The 12,869-nt window shown below is 49.4% G+C and overlaps 1 protein-coding gene across 3 annotated transcripts in view; it reads left to right on the forward strand.

Annotated features, from left to right (window-relative positions):
- The window catches only part of MDN1 (midasin AAA ATPase 1), a 2,688,524-nt gene that overhangs the window by 1,883,807 nt on the left and 791,848 nt on the right, over positions 1 to 12,869 (forward strand). The window lies entirely within an intron of this gene.

Below are 12,869 nucleotides of genomic sequence, written 5' to 3' on the forward strand. Positions count from 1 at the left end.
GCGGCACCGCATGCACCCTGGAATACCATAACCGGGAAAGAGGAGAAATAAAGACAGCATTAGTAAGCGTTTACTCACGTTTCCTCCCGAATGAAGAAAGTCACACAATTCTTACCCGAGTAGTCCTCTCCTGGTCAGTATCAATGCTGGAACATTACGGCGCTCGGCGAGGAACATCTCAACCTGCAAGGAGAGAAAAGACACAGGTTAGCAATATAAAAGGCGAAACAGCACCGTGCATTGCGCATTACTCACCGGACAGCATCGCGCACACCCCGCTTTCGCCTACAGGCCCATGCTCATCTTCAAACTGCATGACAACACCAAAATACCTTTCCATACCTAAAAGGAAAGAAGCAAGACATTATTATTAAAACTAAGAGGAACATAAGAACTGCATATAAAGACTGTAAAGCAGCAAACCTACAGAGTCGCGGCAGGCCTGGATTCCCACAGGGGGTTTGCACCAGTGAAGTAACTTGCTCACTGCTCGCCCCCCACATCTACGCGCCCCTGCCACGAGGAGCAGGACGAAGAATCCACCTCATACAATATTAAGGTGAGGAGAAGGTCCAAGGGGGAGGAAGGAGTTGAGGCCAAGGGAGGTGGAAAAACATAAAGACAATCTGGTATTGAATCCAGCTCTCCTATATTGCGGACCCATCTTTAACCAGAGGCCTTACCAAGTGACCGGGAGAGGGTTCGAGAGTGCAAATCAATAAGCAGGGCTGGGTGGCGTCCCCGTGGATACCAGTTGAGCGTAACACCTAGCTGCTTTGATTTCCCCTCCCACAACTTAACGGTTGGTGTACGGTTGGCAGGAGATTACCTCCAATGCCTGCAAACCATTTTTGGATTTATTGTTTGCACTTCTTAAGGAAACCTCCGGACAGACCCCCACCACCTCCATTCCAACCAGGACAGGAGCTCCAGGAAGAACTGGGATCCCTGTTGTCGAAGGGTGCTGTGGAAGAGGTACCTCCCGATCAGAGCGGGTCCGGCTGGTATTCCTGGTACCCACAAAAGGAGGAGGTCTCTGTCCCGTTCTGGAGCCCAGGGCTCTAAACAAGTTCCTGAGGAAAGACACATTCACAGTGGTTACGTTGAGAGAAATTCTCCATGCTCTTGAACTTCAGGACTGACTTGTGTCAAAAGGCCTACAGGACGCTGTTAGGCTGAATTATATGCAGTACCCTTTGGGATCACTATCTCAACAGTAAGTGAGCAGTACAAATAGTTACATGTAGGACAGCAATTACTATGATTCAGGCAAACACTGACTCAAGGTTTCTAAGTAAAAGAATATAGATTTATTTACTAAACAGTTGTATAACATTTCACTATTCTACGCAAGTCAAAATCACAATCATAAATACACCACACCACTTCCCTTAAATTCCAGAGAAGTTAAGCTCACAAAATGAAGTGGGAGCAAAATGGCACTCCAGCAATTTAGAAAGGAGGGAAAGACAAGGTTATCAGCAATTAGGCAAAACCAACAGGTAGGTATTCTGAGCAGTTGAACAAGAGAGACTACAGTGAGGAGATCAGCTAGAAAAGGCTTAGGGCCAAAGTCAATAGCTCAAAAGTCTTTTGCTCAAGATCACATAGTTCAGGGTAGTTTGCGGTAAAGTTCATGGCACAGATTCCGGACGAGATTGGTTGGTAGAAAAGTTAGTTCGAAGAGAAGGACAAGCCCACGGATTGGAGAAAGATTTCAAACACTTTCCCCGTGGCTGAGCGAAATGCACAACCGGATTTGAACAGTACCTTAAAACGGAGAGGGGGCTGTAGCTGAGGCAGACGTTCCTGGTAGTTCCTGAAAGCTCACAGTTCCTATAGCGACTGTCGGACTGATCAGAAGTAGGAAGACTGGAGGGTCCTGCACTACCCAGGGAAGAAACCAGCAGCAGCGCCAAACAACGAATAAAATGTGCGATCCTTAAAAACCAAGCAGGGTCCGACCTTCCTAGCTATACGGCCCACTGTAGCTCTGTACAGCAAATTCGACCAGAGGAGGGGTCCTGGCTTGTAGTTGTGGCGAACTGGTTGGTCCCACCAGCTCAAGGGAAGAAGTTTCCTGGAGTATCTTCTGTCGTCGGATTTGGAGATTCAGACCTGCAGCAGGGCTTCACCGGGCGGTTCAGTCGTTGTAGGGGTCCTCTCCTTCCAGTACCTCGTTGGTTCTTAAGTTCCAGTGGCGACTGTCTTTCCAGTCCCAGAGACCTGCTTTTTATGCAGTTTTCCCCCATTCATACAGCCTGGCTTTCAATCACAAAGCAGAGTGGCTGGCCTGGCAAACCCAGTCCCCTTAGCCAATCAGACAAGAGTGCGACTTGGGTTACCAAGGGAACCCATGGCAGGGGTCCGAAGAGCCCTCCCTCACATCCTGCCTACCTAGACGATCAGGCGCCTTAAGAAGGGCTTCTGTGCAGAAGCCCGCGAAAAGACAGCGAACAAAGGAGTCATCCCCGGTTTGGCGCGGAGTGAAAAACACGAGGAAGACTTTAAGAAATGGTGACTAAACCCAGCCGGAACTAAATAAAATGTATTTGGTCATGCGGGTTTAAGTTCAAGGCTAATATAACAGCCTAAAACATTACCACGTTATATAAGATAATCGCGGTAGGAAAGTTAGGGTAGATACCACTGCCACCAGCCAAGTCTTAATGTTAAGGGAGCAAAACAATGCCCCAAGAGGTACAGACAAAAAGGGATAAGAGTTGACCCTTTCCAATACTCCATGTAAAATGGGGTGTGCTGGGTCTGTGGTTTAAAGTGACTATATAAAGTTAATGGCAACCTTACCTGTTTCTGGGGGACAGTAGTCAGCCCCAGAAAAATGGAGTCACTGGGAAGTCTCAAAGACAACCCTTTGTCTCTGCACTGAAGGTGCTGTGTAACCCACACAAAAAGTGGTGCACATGGAGTAGGTGAGGCTCCAGTGTCCAAGATCACACAAAGTAGAAATACACATAGCAAAACACATGTAGGAGTGGGGAAAAAAGGCTCACAATCTTACCAGGTGAAAGAAATAAATCCTAGAAATCCAGCAAAGGTGCTGGGGGCCTCTTTAAGTAAGGGAAATCAACCATTTGAGAATTCTCCCTAACAGACGCTTATTTCCATGTGCTGATAAAAAGCACATGAAGTTCCTAAGGTTCCTCGCAGGGGACAAGCACTATCGGTTCAAAGTGCTTCCCTTTGGATTGGCCTCTGCTCCAAGGGTCTTCACAAAGCTCATGGCGGTAGTCGCGGCTCACCTCAAGTGATCCAGGGTCCATGTAGTTCCTTATCTGGTCGACTGGCTGATCCGTGGAAAGTCAGCGGAACAGGGTTTGTCTCATTTAGAGCACACCTCCCTACTACTGCACAGGCTGGGCTTCTCCCTGAACTTGAGATCCCATGTGACAACAGTCCAAAAGCTCCAATTCATCAGGGCAGTCCTAGATACTCAGATAGGGAAGGCTTTCCCTCCCGAAGAGAGAGCAGACAGCATAGCACAGATAGTACATGGGTTCCCTACCCACGCCATTTGACCAGCGGCTTCCTTCCTTCGCCTCTTACGTCTCATGGCCTCCTGTATTTTTCTAGTGCCAGAGGCCAGGCTGCATACAAGATCCCTTCAGGGGCTCGAGAGGGACCTGTGGTCTCAGTATCTGGGACCGCTCACAGATCCTCTCGGTGTCCAACCGAGGGGTCCTCGACCTCGATTGGTGGGTCAACCGCAGCAATCTTACGGCAGGGAAACTCTTCTGACCTCTTTGGTGTCAGACCTTAGTGGTCACGGATGCGTCTGAGAATGGTTGGAGCTCTCACTGCGAGGACTTTTCAGGTGAACAGCCTTTGGTCAGCAACGGAAGCCAGGCTAGCCCTGGGGGCCTTCGCCCCATCCCTCAAGGGGAAGTATGTTCCGATTCTGATGGACGACACGGTGGCCATGTACTACCTGAACAAACAATATGGAGTGCGCTCCCGTCCCCTCTGCACAGATACGATGCAGCTGTGGTTCTGGTTACTGGAGGTTCAGATCTCTGTCTGGGCGGTTCATCTGATGGGGACATAGAACAGTTTGGCGGATGCTCTGTTAGGGAGAATTCTCATTTAAGGCTAATTTCCCTCACCTATTGAGTCCCTCAGCAGCTTTGCTGGATTTCTGGGGTTTATTTTTTCCACCTGATAAGAGTGCGAGCCTTTTTTCCCACTCTTCTTACATGTGTCTTGCCATGTGTATTTCGTTTGTGTGATCCTGGGCTCTGGAGCTACACCACTCCATGAGCCCCTCTTTTTGTGTGTGTTACACAGCACCTTCCGTGCAGTGACACAGGGTTGTCTTTGAGACTTCCCACTGACTCCATTTTTCTGGGGCTGACTACTGTCCCCCAGAAACAAGTAAAGTTACCATTTACTTTATGTAGTCATTTAAAACTGCAGACCCAGTACACCCCATCTTACATGGAGTACTGGAAAGGGTTAATTCCTATCCCTTTTTGTCTGCCTCTCTGAGCTTTATTTTGCTCTCTTAACCCTAAGACTTGGCTGGTGGCCGTGGTCTCTACCCTAACATTTCTACCGCGATTATACTATATAAACGTGGTATTGTTTTAGGCTATTATATTAGCCTTGAACTTAAACCTGCTTGACCTAATATTTTTTATTTCTGCTCCGGTTGGGTTTTATCGCCATTTCTTTTTGTTAAAGTCCTTCTTGTGTTTTACTTTGCGCGGCAAACCAGGTTTGCCTCCTTTGTTCGCCGACCTTTGGTGGGCTTCTGTCCAGAAGCCCTCCTTTGGCGTCTGGGTCTCTAGGTGGGCTGAATGTGAGGGAGGGGTTTAGTCACCCCCTGCACAGGGTCTCCTTGGAGACCCGGGTTTTTTGATTGGCTGAGGTGGTTGTCCGGGTCGGACAACCCCCCCCCCCCTGCTGTGTGATTGACAGCCAGGCTGTGTGAATGGGGGATTTTGGCATAAAAGGCAGGTCTCTTGAGCTGGAAGTGTGTCGCCACTGGAATTGCAAGGAACCGAAGAGAAGCGGAAAAGACGGCTGCTGCAACTCCCAAGTCCCGGTGAAGCCCTGCTGCTGTCCAGAGCGATCTACCCGTCAACGACAAGAGAAGATCCAGTCCGGAGTCGTCTTCCCTTGAGCCTGGTGCGATCAACCTGCTCACCTTCCACAGGCAGAGGATCTTCTTCTTGGTCGAAATCACTGCACAAAGCTGTAGTGGTCCGGATAGCCACCTGAAGAGCCTCTCCTGTTTTAAAGGAGCGCATCTTTTATTCACCGTTGCTTTTGCTGCTGCTGGCTTCATCCCTTGGTAGTGCAGATCGCTCCAAACGTCGTCCTTCTTGTCCCCACGACTGAAGCTTCAGGAACCGTGAGTCTGCAGGAATTACCAGGAACAACTGCCTTGGCACCAGCTCTTCTCCATACAAATAAGGTACTGTGTCTGACTTCAAGGAACTAGGGTGAACTCCTTTTTCCTCACCAAATGCTTGTCCTCATCTTCCTTCCCTCTTATAACTTTTGCTTCCCTTTTGACAATATCTAAGTACTCCTGGCAATCTCGAATCGTGAACTGTTCTAACCCTCGACAACAGGACCCCTGTCCCATTGACACTGGCGCAGGCCTATTGACTTTTATCTACGTTTTAGAAAGTGTCTCTTGATTCTTTCTGCCTTGACAAAAGTTTTGCCTATGTTTTTTTGTCCCCAACACTCTTGTGTTAATTAATGTGCTAAGTGTGTTTGACTACGGTAACATTTCTGGTCGCGGGTACGCTTCTCTTTCGTAAGTTCGAACTGTCATTACTGTCAAAAAGTAATCGCGTAACAACCCTTGGTAACGTCTTTGTTTCACAACCCCGGTCTGTCAAATCCATAGGTACTTATCTTGAATTGTTCTGCACAAGGGGAATTGGTTGTGTGTAGTGTGTTTGAAGTGTGGTTTTAATTTAATAGAGAAGTGAAGTGTTTTGTAAACAGATGGTTTAAAAATGTACTTTTAATTTTTAAACAAAAACCTTGAGTCAGTGTTTGCTTTAGTCACAGTAATTGTAGTCCTTTGTGTAATCTATACTACTGCTCATTTGCTCTTGAGAAGTCTGGCTGCTCCACTACTGCTACCACTCTGTGTAGCACAGACTTGTACCAAAGGTGAAATTTTACTACAACCTGTAGTCATAATCTTGTGTAGTGGTCCCTAAGGGCACTGCCCAGGATTCTGCCTAACATGCTCTGAGCAGGCAGAGCACGGTCTCCCACAAATGGGAAGTGTGCCAGGAAGTCCTGGAAGAAGTCTTCTCTCCCTGGAGTACCCCAGCAGTTGATCTGTTCACAGAGTCCTCAGGAGGGTAAAACGGTTTTGCTCAGGGGAATTCCCATCGAACGGCACACTGGGGATGTGTTTCTAATGGACTGGACTTTCCCCTCTCCATTACGCCTTCCCCCCCGATTCCCGTCATTCAATGGGTTCTCAGTAGGTTAAGTAGATTTTGAGCGATCTTGTTCACCACGGACTGGGAGTGGAGAATGTGCTACTCCAATCTCCTGGATCTGTCCATCTGTCCAACTCACCTTTTGCCTCGGTGTCCGGATCTCCTGGACCAGTTAGAGGTCGAGTGTTTCACCCGACCCCAGACTCCCTCAACCTACATGTGTGGCTCTTGAGAGGATGAGGTATGATGACTGGGACCTCTCAGAGGAAGTACTTGAGGTGTTGCTGGCTGCACGCAGACCATCTACACGATCTCTGTACGCTTGCAGGTTCAGATTTGAGGCATGGTGCAGGGAGCCCGACATTGACCCCATCACTTGCCCCACCACTATAGTGATGGAGTTTTCCCTGTCACTGGCCTCAACAGGCCTTAAGGTCTCCACAGTGAAAGGATATTTTGCGGCCTTGTCTGTGTTCAAAAGGTACCCAGATCAGGGTTGTTTCTTCACTATTCCGGGCATGGCCCAATTCCCGAAAGGGCCTGCTCAATACATTTCTGCCAATTCCCTTTATTGTCCCAGATTGGGATCTTAATCTGGTTTTGATTATTTGATGGTGGCTCGTTCGAGCCCATGCAATTTTGTTCCATAAAGCTGTTATCCCTTGAAACAGCTTTCTTGGTTGCAATCACGTCAGCCAGGCGTGTTTGGTGTGTTGCAGGCATTGTGCTACAGCCCTCATTTCTTTTACATTTCCTTTCCTCAAAGTCAGGACTGGCTTCCTTCCTAAGGTTGTTTCAGAGTTCACATCCGTCTATTGAATTTGTATGTCTATTAACCTCCACCCCATCCCTCGAAAGAGAAAGCGGTTACACCATCTTGACCCCAAAAGAGCCTTAAGTTTTTATGAGGCTTATACATCAGAGTTTTGTGAAATTGACCAGTTGTTCGTTGCCAATTCATTATCCCGTAAAGGTCTCGCCATAACCAAGCAAACCCTGTTGTGTTGAATAATTTTATGTATATCTGGATGTTACTAGTCGGCAGGCGGGGAGCTTCCTTCTGGCATCGGGGCACATTCTACCATGCGGTTCTCAGCCTCTACAGCTCTACAAAGGGGAGAAGGGACATATCACTTATGTCATGCGGCCAGTTGGTCGTCAGTGAATACATTTCCCAAGCATTACTCTTTGGATGTTGCACGTTGTACAGATGCAAGATTTGGTAGAGCAGTTCTGCAAAATCTGCTTGTTTAATGACCTCTGTTGTTCTAACCTCTTGGGGAGTCTATCAAGATGAGGAATCTACGGGAGAAAAGCTATCCAACGATGGAGAAATTACTTACTGTAATCATCTTTCCATGGATTCTTCTCCAGTAGATTCCTCATCGCCCCGCTCAAAGGTCCTGTGGCTTAACGCTTCTGTCCAATCGAGGTGACAGCTGAGGATGGCTCTAAAGTGAGCATTTCAACATTCACCAGCATGTGGTCTGGCATGGATTCACATACTCATTACCGTTCCCAGTCATCAGACTGGGAATCCTCAGTAAAAGAAAAGTTTCACCTTCACTTAAATACTGTATTTCCCCTCTAAACCAATCACTGTACTCTGGGTCATATTGCCCCCATCCAATGACAGTCCTCCCCTGAAAGCCCTCCTCTGGCAGCCATCTTCAGATTTTTACTGCACGCTTAAGTGTTGGGAGTCGTTGAGTTTGCTCTCAGAGCTATTTGAACGTTTTTTCGTGTCTTTGATGGAAAAGTTTCAAAGAAGCATGTGTGCTCTTTTCTTCCTCTTACAGCGAGGACCCGTTGTCTGTGAAGTGCTGCGACAGTCAAGGACAAAGATTGTCGAAGATTCTACAAGGCCTTTCGGCCTACTTCGTGCCCTGCAATGGTGACGGAGGAGGAGGGAAAGCCCTTCTTCAGGCCCTGCACCAAATGCGGGCTATGGAACATGTTTGTGGAGAAGAAGCACCTGCAATGCCTCTACTGCCTGAACCCAGGCCACAAGGAGGTAGAGTGTGGGATATGCCTCGATTTCTCCAAAAAGACCATGGACAGGCCTAGTAGGCTGGCGGCATGGCTTAAGGTCAAGGCCTCTGACATGTGCTCCCAGCAGTGTCATGCCGCACACAGGACCGGCCGGTCTGTGTAGCGGTATTCTAAGTCCATTGAGGGCACCTCATCTGTAGTTCCCCAATGGCTCCGGAGTCTATTCCAGATACTTTCTGGTCAGAAAGAAGACTGGACTGGAGGCCTTTACTAGACCTGCAGCGTCTGAACAAATACCTAAAGTCCCAAAATTTCAGGATGGTCACGTTGCAAAACATTCTCGGCCAGCTGGATAAAAGAGACACAAGAAACATCTGAAGTTTCTACATTTCATAGTGCAGGGACAGCACTACCAATTCAAGTCTCTACCTTTCATCTTGAAGTCTCCCCCCAGAGTGTTCACAAAATGCCTGTCTTCAGCAGCAGCCCATCTACGTCTACAGGGCATACACGTATACCCATACCTGGACGACTGGCTGATTCGTGCCCGCTCGCGGTATCTGACGGAGGCAACCGTCCGGCTACTGATGGATCTGGTATTCTCCGTCAACTAGCCAAAGTCCTGCTTAACACCATCACAAAACATGCTGTTCCTAGGCGGTAGACTCAATACAGTGTCTTGCCTGGCTGTGCCCTCGGAGGAGAGGATAGCAGCCATTCAAGGGAAGGTGCAACGACTGTCGTTGACTAAGCCGGCCACAGTGCAGGCAATCTAGTCGTTGCTGGGCATGTCGTCTTCCTGCATCTACCTCGTCCAGCTCTGCAGGTTGCAAATGCGACCCCTTCAGGAATTCCTGGACGCACACTGCTTCCTGTGAGAAACCTGAAGGTGTCTCCCTGACTAGTCCCCGGAAAACTGTCATCCAGGTGGCCAGGACATGGCCATCGCTATTGGATCCAGTTCCTGGGGGTGGACCAGTGAGGGAGGATCACCTGGGAGGGAGGCGCCCTCTGGGAGTGGAAGCTGGACAATGACGGGTGAGCTGCGGTATCCCCCTTCTTAAAACTGCTTTTCCCCAGCCTACCACGTAGGATACTCAGACACTCTGCCCCCGTGTGCCCCAATCCCCTCTTTCCGAAACACACTTCCTTACACAACGAAAGACAACAGACTAACACTGACATATCCCAACACAAGGGTCAGGCAATTGACCAGAACCACACACACACACACCTGACGGCCCTTTCCCTTCCCCACGGGTATAAAAGATGGAGCACGAGAGCACACGACGTGCAAGGCCGACCGCACGAGGAGTCTATCTGAGCACGGCAGTTCAACAGGAGGAGAAACGTGGCTAAAACCAAAAGGGTGGCAAGGAGAGAAGCGACCTGGCCCTTTCCAACCCAGTCCCGCAAACCCTCAGTGGAAGGAATCTTAAGACCGCGAATAGCCACCGTGTGTTGCCACAGATGTCAACGGTACACAGAGCACGCCTACACCGATAATCGCGACAGGGAGAGATGCTTGCTAGCGTGGTACCGGCCTTGACTCCAGAGACCAGAAAAGCCAAGCGGTTCATCACCGCCGGTGAGTTGGAGAGAGCGGATAGTAAGCTGGACTGTGTTGAGCTGAAGGTTGCAATCGGCAACATATTGTGAACACAGGACTTGTGTGTGTTTTTACCTTTAAAGAAAGCCTAGATATGGTCCAGATGCAGAGTGGTCCAACGCCACATGGGCATTCATTTGAACGACTGACCGGGACCTGTTAACTACTGAAACCAGAAGGCCGTAGGAGAGCCGCAAGTGAAAGGTCAAAGTAGTCATGCAGGGGTCTGAGCCTGGAAATGGGGGACCCAGGGGTGAAAAGACATCACCCAACATACATTTGGAAAGGAACTTTTTGTTTGTTATTTCGAACACATCAGGTCCTCAGAGGCAAGAGACTTTTTGTAGAAAAGAGACTTAACCACCAAGGTCCTGATAGCTGAAAATGGAACTGTCATCTCGTGCTGGGAAAGCTCGAGAGTGTGCTGTGCTCAGGAGTCCCGCCTTGTCCCGTGCTCAAAACGTGGGGAAGGCAGACCCCCGGCTACCACATCCTGACTTATCATTTGTAAAGACTTTTCTTGTGACTCTTATCCCACACTCTTTTTGTATTTGGTTGTAGGGATTGGCAATAGTTTTTTTTTTTAAATTATTTTAATGTTCACCCTTTTATTTGACAAGACGCTACTAGGACTGCCTTATTATTTGATGGTCTTAGCTTGCTCCCATCTTAGATTCAGGTTTAGATTAGGCGTTTTTTAAACACCTTTGAACTGTGATTGTTGCCATCATGAGCTCCTTACAGGTGTCCAGAAGCTTCAGGGACACCTCGATGAGTTTCGTTGGGCCATAGGATCGTGGGGCGTCAGCTCCAACATCGCCCTGCGCATGAGCGTTTCAAAGCCTGCCATATGAGGAGTCGGCCACCACAGATAACTCCCTAAAGGGATGGGGAACGCACACCGGAGGTCTACACGCCAGAGGCCTGTGGCTACCAGAGGAGAAGGATCTTCATATCAACATCCCGGAGAACGGGCAGTGTTGTGGGCCCTCAAGTCGTTCCTACCGTTGCACAAAGGCAATGTGGTGTGAGGATCTTCACGCACACCACCACCATGTTCTACATCAGGAAGCAGGGGGGGCACTCGATCCCCGGCGCTCTCCAAAGAAGTCCAGGACTTTTGCCGCTGGGCCGTCGGACAGGGGATGTTCCTTGTCCCTCTCCACCTGGCAGGAGTCAAAAACACCATTGCAGACTCCCTCAGCAGGCAACTGCGCTCCTGCCACGGGTGGAAGCTTCGTCAAGATGAGGTGGACCGCCTATTCATCAAATGGGGCAGGCCCCATATCGTTGTATTTGCAACTCTGGCAAACTCCAAGTGCCAGAAGTTTGCCAGCAGGTTCTACCAGACAAGAATCCTAGGGGGTGCGTTCTCCTTCCCGGTGCGAGGACTGTTCCTTTACGCATTCCCTCGCCTGCTATGAGTCATCCACACACTCGGTGTCCATGCAAAATGATACTCATCGCCTCGAGACAGATTTGGTATATGGACCTTCTCAGCCTGTCTGCCTCGCCTCCAGTCAAGCTGCCAGTGGTTCTGGATCTTCTCACCAGAAAAGGAGGCGCAATCCTTTCATGACCCAGGTCGCTGAACCTGAGGGCTTGGCTCCTGCAGTCCTAGAGTTTCGAGAATGTGGTTTGTTTGGAAAATATTGAGGACGGATCTGCTTCCTTTGCCAACCATATTAAGTGTGAAATCCTTTATATGTCCCTCCTATCTTCAGACCACTACAGCCGATCACACCTTTGGTGCGGCGCCCTGTGTACTAGCTGCACAGAGATGCTGTGTCCTACATTTAGGCTCTGGTCACATCCGTGGGGTCCTGCTGCTGCTCCTCACTAACCTGCTATGCCTTCACTCCCCGGTGCCTAGCAGTGCCTGCCTTCAGTCTTGACGTGGAGTGACCGGGTCTCTGGTCAGGGGACCTACGCCCTGACTTACTCGTACAGCTCCTCCTCGCCCTCTCTCCCTCCACCTGTGGACCAAGGCAGCCTTTTCCCTTCTCCGCTTCAGCCGGGCGCGCTTCCTCATTCACTTCACTGCCCACAGCTTGGAGTCTTCTCGTCTGGCCGTCTACTTCGGCTCCCCCTTCGAACTCCGGTTCCCTACCTCAGCTATATGTTGTTTCTCCAGGAACGGGATCACCGTACGCCGACAAGCCTCCGTTCACAACGCCTGGTTTTTCTCCGTCCGCTTTGCATTCAGCTTCTGCTTCCTACCCACGAAGCACACACAATCACAATGTCCCGGTTGCGAGACGGTCATCCTTTTTATCCTTTATTATCCACCTTTCTTGGGCCCAGCCGGGAGCTCGTGAGAGTTCACTCTCACCCATCTTAGAATCCGTCCCATCTAGGTTTAAAAATGTACTCACTTACCCAACCAAATTCAAAGACAAATTTGAATATTTCTCATTAGGTGAAATTGGATTCTGTGAAATGTAGGTATCCCGCACTGTCGATTGGGGGAGTGGGCTCTCGAGCGGTTCGTCAGAGTGATCGCTGGAACGACAGCATTTCTGTCTGGTGTGCCCCTGCTGGACATCTGCAGGGCTGTGAAGTGGAGGTCCACGCACACCTTCACGAAGATCTGTGTCGACAGGGATTCCAGGGAGGAGTCAAGAGTTGGACAAGCAGTGCTATGGAACCTGTTTGCTTGAGGTGAGACTGCTCCGGAGGTAAGAATTAATTGCTACTGTTGAGCCTTGCCACCTCCCGTGGTTGTGTAATGTTGTACTGCTATGTATTCGTTATTCATGAGCATGTGAATCCATGCCAGACCCCATGCTGGAGAAGGTTTGTTACTTGACTGTAACTATTGTTCTCCAGCATGG

This window comes from Ambystoma mexicanum, chromosome 4p, assembly GCF_040938575.1.
Source record: "Ambystoma mexicanum isolate Mex_15411 chromosome 4p, UKY_AmexF1_1, whole genome shotgun sequence".
Classification (NCBI taxonomy): domain Eukaryota; kingdom Metazoa; phylum Chordata; class Amphibia; order Caudata; family Ambystomatidae; genus Ambystoma; species Ambystoma mexicanum.